We start from the raw sequence: 7,208 nt of genomic DNA, 5'->3' as shown, positions 1-7,208 counted from the left end.
GGACTCTAAAGACTTGGATCTTCGTCCTTTTGCAGAGATATCGGGAGAGCTACACACCCCTTTCCAGTGACCTCATGACCCCCAAAGGTCTTCCAATCCGTCTACTGACTTCACAGTAGGAGCCACCAGAGATATTAATGTTGCTGCCGAGGTAAGTAAACCTCTCTAAAGGTCAACATTCTCTCTCCAAATAGACACACTGCTGATATCAGTGCATAAGAGGTCATTAAAGGCCTTGGTTTTTATCCAGGATACTCACAAGCCCAAACACTCAGACTCCTCACTCAGTCTCTTGAGAGCCCCGATCAGAGACTACATTGACTCCAGGAAGATCACATCATCGTTGGCAAAGTCAAGATCAGTGAATCTTTCTTCACCAACAGATGCCTCACAGCCACTGGACCCCATGACCCTGTCCAACACTCAATCCATGCAACCATTAAACAGAATAGGAACAGGAACACACCCCTGACGAATTCCAGACTCAACTGGGAAAAACGCAGAGGTTCTGCCTCCACTCTGCACAGCACTCACAGTCCCAGTGTACAGGCCAGCAGTGATATCCTCAGCTGGCTCTGGTTATCAGCCCTTTTTCTGTAAATATATAACTTTAAGGATAGCAGTTAGTTGTTTCATATAGTTTCTTAGTTCTAATTGCAACTGCTCTAATCAGAGACCTTTATGGGGCCCCTTCTAATCCTGCAAAGGTATTGGCTGATCAGTAAGCATCTCATGCAATGTTAAATGCATCATTCGGTTAATTTGCATGTGATAGCTCATTAAAGCAAGCTGCAGAACTTCTATCCAATTCATTTTTGCTGTAGCACAGATTTTATTTAATTTTGTTTCAATGTCCCATTCAATCTTTCCCCCATCCTTTGTGATTGTGAATGATTCACACAAACAAGTCTTTGCTTGATATCCAATACCTGTAATCACCTATTTAAGTGCTTTTTGGATAAATGCTGCCCCATTGTCTGAGCTTATTTCTGTGAGGATACTGAACCTTGGTATACCTTCTGTATTCAGAAATTTCACAACAATACTTGTTCCGTGATCTAGGGATGGACCAGCTTCCAACCATCTGCTAAATCTATCAATCACCACCAACATGTACCTTTTGGCTCGAACTGATATGAATCTGTCCACATAATCTAGCACTATGTGTTTGAATGGACCCTCTGGCATAGGTATATGCCCCAACTGGGTAGTAATACCTTTCCGTATATTATTTTTTGCACAGACTTCGCATTCAGACAGATATTTATTTACTGTAGCCTGCAAATAGGGAGACCAGTTATCCTTGATGTTTGATTTTCTAACTCACTTAACCTCTAGTGCAGTCATGTAACCGTTGCTCTTCTTATGGGCCTGATATTTAACAATGGTCAATCTTTCTGGTAGCATCCTGGCTGTAATTATCACTAGAATTTGTTCATAATGCTGCTCCAAACAAGTGACAGACTCCATGAGGATACGTGGGGTCTGTGAAGATATTTACAATATTATTTTTCCCTAGCCAGCTCAACTTAGTGAGCGCTTTGAATTCGGCTAGTTGAGCCGAGCAAGGCTGTTTACACCCTTGTGAAACAATCACTTCAAAATGGCCATTTTTATATTCAACAACTTCAAAGCCTGCATGGTTCACTACGTTATCCCTGTAGCATGATCCATCAACAAACTAAATGTGCTCAGCATCTTGAAGAGGCAGCGACTCCTGATCCCAGTGCAACTGGCTGAAGACCAACGATTCTGCTATAGACTCATGTGGCTCCTCTTCTACTGCTACAAACTCAGCAATGTTTAGCGTGTCACACCTTTGAATTGTCACATGTATAAACGGTATATACTCACAAAAATGTTGTGTATGCCCATTTCCAAGTTCACATCGTGATGTATAAAATCTGAACTTGGCGTAAAGCCACACATATTTTCACGCCAGCTCAATCCTTGGTGTACACAAGTTCTCAGCACGGTTTTGTAAACTGGTGGCGCCCAGTGTCAAAGCAGTGCTATTGTTCCAGTGTGGTTTCCCTTTCTTTTTTTAGATCCACATCCCTGACCCAGCTTTATCAAATACACTGAAATTAACCACATATCTTTTATTAGTTTAAGGCATCTGATTGTAATTAACCTGTAACAATATAATGGTCCACGGAATGGCCAAACTATTCCAAATACCATAGCTGCTTTAGTGTTGTTACTCTCACTGCACCACTCGGAGTATTTATCCCACTGTATCTGAGTGTGGAATCACAGCTCTACAGCAGCTGATTGGAAATAGAATTATCGGTATACAGCATCAAGCAGGCTGCCTCAGCCATGCGCACAGTCTATTTGAACTGCCCATACAGCAAATGCTTCTGAGCCGTTCCTGTAGGGACCCCGCTGTTCTGAAATAGTTTCATCCCAAGAACTATAAATGCAATCAATCACTCCATCAAGTGCACCTGGTAGAACTGTTTGCACTTATAAGTACAATTACCTCACTGTAAACTTGTGATACAGTTATAATACAACCTGAGCCACTTTATAAAACACATATTTACATATGATGATGACTGGCTTCTAAGTTGATTTAGATTTCAAAGCGCTATCTTTTTGGAGCTCTTGATATTATTTTTAAGAATAAATGCATTAAAGTATGTTTATTACCCTAGGTTCTTGTCTATAAGCCGGGCTCATGTATAAGCCGGAGACCAAAAATCATACGAATTTTTAAAATAAAATCTTATCATAGATAAGCCGGACTCATGGATAAGCCGAACATACTATAACCTATAACTAATAGAAGGGAGGGAGGTCAGTGGTCTCACTCGCACCCATTTAATTTCTTTAAGGGGGGAGAGAGTGTGAGATATTGGCGTCTCTCTCACTCCCCGCATGGCGCGGTTGGAGCGGCCGGAGTGCATTCTTTCTGTGCGAGTCAACACGCGCGCGTAGCGGTCATTTAAATTGTGATTTTATATGTAAGCATATTTAAATATATATCGCGGATTTTTTGCTGGTTCACGGATTTCTGCGGACAATGGGTCTTTTAATTTCTGGTACATGCTTCCTCAGTTGGTTTGCCCAGTTGATTTCATACAAGGGACGCTATTGGCAGATGGCTGAGAAGCTAGATTGCTTACTTTTCTCTCTCTCTTGCATTGACTATCTGTGATCCTGACATATGGGGATTGAGCAGGGGGGCTGTTCACACACCTAGACGATACGGACGCTCATCTAAAAATGCTGAAAGATTATCTTCACGTTGCTATCTTTTGTAAAGCTGATTCCTAAAACGACATGCTGCACAGTGCTTCGCATACTTAAAAGCTCGAAGGGCACGTATTGATTTTTGACTGAAAAACAAACTCTGTCTCTGTCTCTGTCTCTGTCTCTGTCTCTCTCTCTCTCTCTCTCTCTCTCTCCCTCTCCCTCTCCCTGCTCCTGACGGAGGGGGTGTGAGCTGCCGCCTTCAACAGCTTTGTGCCGGTGCTTCGCATACCTAAAAGCCAAACAGCACCATTGATTTGTTTGCTAGAGATTGTTTTCTCTATCTATGTGACATTCTGTGCTCCTGACACACACTCCTTTGAAAAGGAAGATATGTTTGCATTCTTTTAATTGTGAGACAGAACTGTCATCTCTGTCTTGTCATGGAGCACAGTTTAAACTTTTGGAAAAGAGACAAATGTTTGTTTGCAGTGTTTGAATAACATTCCTGTCTCTCTACAACCTCCTGTGTTTCTGCGCAAATCTGTGACCCAAGCATGACAATATAAAAATAACCATATAAACATATGGTTTCTACTTTGCGGATGGCTCTGGAACGCAACCCCCGCAATGGAGGAGGGATTACTGTATAAGCTGGACTTATGTATAAGCCGATATTCTATTTTTTCATTTTCACAACTTTTTTCCTTAGATAAGCCGCGGCTTATAGACAAGAACTTAGGGTACATTATACAGAGAAAATTTTAAGATCATTTAAATAATCTATATTGTTAATAATTTAACATGTGAGGACACGGTGTCACAGCGCTAGCGACGAGCTGGCATCCCGTTCAGAAGATTGTTCCTGCATCGCGCTGTATACTTGCAGTATTGGCGCAACCCTGGATGGATAGAAGGTAAAAAAAAATAAAACATGTACTACGAAGATATTTCAATGTTTCTTAAAAGTTTTGAAGAATCTGTGTTCTAAGTTTACAGATGGCTTGACATCTATTACAGAGCTGATTGTGTGGTGTTCAGTTACTCGGAGAAAAGAAGGTAAGGACAGGAATTGGGGGTTAGTATGTTTGAAAGAGACAGTACTGCTGCAGTAAATTATTTTATCAAAGGTCGCGCACAGCACAGCAAGCATCTTGCGGGAATAGAAACAATCTCTGGATGGGATGCCAGCTCGTCACTATCACTGTGCCACTGTGTTCCCATGTTTAATAACATGCTTTAACTCCCATCATCATGAAAATTATATTAAGTATACATCTTAGTATTTAAATTGTTCAGAGAGCTGTGATATCACGAATGTAATGGATTCTGTGTCCTGTCAGAGGAAAGGAAAGCCTGTTTAAGAAGCACATAGTGAATCATGCACATAGAGCACATAGAAGAACACATAGAATACGAAGCATTTAACGTGCTACTTTAGTTATGATGGTATTTGAGAAAGTAGTACGTTAAACGATTTTAAGATGAAGTTTATGATGTTCTACTTTAATGAAAATAAACTATGTGATTAAAGTGGAAATTTCTAGATTAAAGTTGACATTTCAAGTTTTTTTTCCCCACTGTGTCCCTATATTTTTTTCTTTTCTCTGTACCCTAATAAGTTTCCATATGACATTCAGATGGTGGGCTACAACTTGCCTTTTCATGGCAACTTTGATATCTGACAACTTCTTTTTTATTTTGGGCACTGTGTGACTTTGTGAACTTGAACTTTTGAGTTTCTCCGACACTCTATGTCACTCAATCAACTTCCTTTTGTTGTTTAAACCAACAAATAGCATGTTTTCCCTTGCCTCCACTTGGTATTCGCTGAAATTCTTCTTTTCCCCTGTGCTTTTACAATTGTCTTTTCACAGAACGCTGAGCTTAAGGGTTATTTATATTGATTTTCATATTCAAAGAGGCGTAATTCTGGGAGGAGATGGGGTGGGATGGCAGGTGCGTGCACAAGTGATACTTTTCAAGCTGAGCAGGATTGGTGTATACACAAATTTATGCATCTTGATTTTTTTGTGCGTACGCACATTTCTGCTTTTGTCCATACGCCATGTTTTAGTGTGAATTCTATGCACAGCGTTATGCATGAGGCCCCAGATGTCAATATAGCTGGTTTCAAAACAAACCTACCCTGAGTCACAAGATCAGCAATCTTGTGGTGTGTATAGATGACCACAGGGTAGCCCATTGTAATTGTAATAGTCATAAGTATAGTGGACTTCCGTCAGTCCCTGAAAACATGGCAGACACTCCTGAGCCACAGTGTCCATTTTAGCACTATAATATGCAATTGGCCGACGCTTCCTACCACTACACGTTTCATGCATCAACATAGCAGTAGCAATTCCTGAATGTGAGTTCCTCACAAACAGTAAAAAGGACGTGTCATATTTCAGTAAGGCTAATGCTGGTGCAGACTGCATTTCCCATTTGATGAAATCACAGGCTTCATTAGCATCTATTGTCCAATCCAACCGATTTCTCAAGTCCTGCAGCTTTATCACATTCCTCAAAGCTGTCTTCAAGGCATAATATGGAATCCGATCGGAACTAAATCCAGTCATTCCCAAAATGTCATCATTTTCCCCAAAAACCATTGGCTTAGGAGTTTTGTTAATCCCTCCTAACTGTGATGTTGTGATTGCCTTGGTATTTTTTGAAATGATTCTTCTTTGGTACTCAACTTCAGGCTGGCAGTAGTACAATTTAGCCTTTCAGACTTCATGTCCTCTTGATTAAAACCCAGCCATGAATTCGCAGGACCCAGAGCAGGCTGCTGTTGATGGTTCAAATTTTGCTGGGGATTTACCTGTCGGTTCTGATTTCCCTGCGCAGGCTAATTAAGACTCTATTGCACTAGATTCACCTGACAATTTCTCCAAATATGTCCTGATTGACCTCATCCCCAACACAGCCTTGGATTCATCGGACAGGTTCTTTTACTATGCCCCAATTGGTTACAACCACAGCATGTACCAGGCGGACATTATGGCAATCTAAACATGCCACTCTTTTACTTCTTTGTTGTCCATAGTTGCAGTGGGCTGTTGAACATATATATTGACTGTAGCTGGTGTCATTGGGGGTGGTCCAGCAGTTGGTGGACAGGGAGCTGAAGGAGGAGAGCTCACAGGTGCCATTACCCTGTCCTCTTAAGGTGCCCCAATCTCTGGACAGAAAAATAATTGGAGCTTATGTTTTCTTTTACTGAGCCAGTTTCCTTTGGATGTCATGTTCCTGGTCTCTCAGCTTTTTCTTGTCTCTATGATGCTTATCCACAGCATGGGCCACACGATCACAGAATTCTTTGTAGAAGTTAGTCTATAAGCCCAATGTGTCCTCCAGCCTGCGTTCGACTGGCTTGGGTAATGCACCTATCACAGCCCTTGTGAACAGTGCAGTCAACATAGGATCCGCCTCCGGGTCCTCTTCTGTCTCTAACTTCCATTTTCTCAACTATCTGTACACAAAAGCGACCGGACTCTCCAAGTCTAACAGTCAGCTCACCATGTAATGTTTTAGGGTCAAATTTAACCCGGATATTCCTCTCTTAGGACCTTCCACAGGGCAGGACTGTGGAGGGTCAAAGACATTTGTATTATACAGAGAGGTCTCAAAAACTGCGAACAGATGGGCTATTTCCAGTAAATGCTTCATATGGCTAAACCCCCCTATTCTTGCCAGCAATGCCTTTATGTCCCCCAGTGCCAGTAGCTTCCCTACTGTCTTGTCTTCAAAAATTCCAACCCATTTCCCTCCACCTTCATGCATACTGGAAAGGCTAGTTATCTGGGGCCTCGTGCATAACGCCGTGCGTAGAATTCGCACTATAGCATGACGTAAGCACAAAAGCCGAAATGTGCTTACGCACAGAAAAATCCAGATGCAGGAATCTGTGCGTACGCAAACTTCCACATTCTTCCATTACATAAATCCCAATCAGCGAAAAGTAACGCTCGTGCATGCGCCTGCTGTTCCGCCACAACTCCTCC

Source organism: Erpetoichthys calabaricus, chromosome 11 (genome assembly GCF_900747795.2).
Source record: "Erpetoichthys calabaricus chromosome 11, fErpCal1.3, whole genome shotgun sequence".
Classification (NCBI taxonomy): Eukaryota; Metazoa; Chordata; class Cladistia; order Polypteriformes; family Polypteridae; genus Erpetoichthys; species Erpetoichthys calabaricus.
This window is presented reverse-complemented; position numbering follows the sequence as displayed.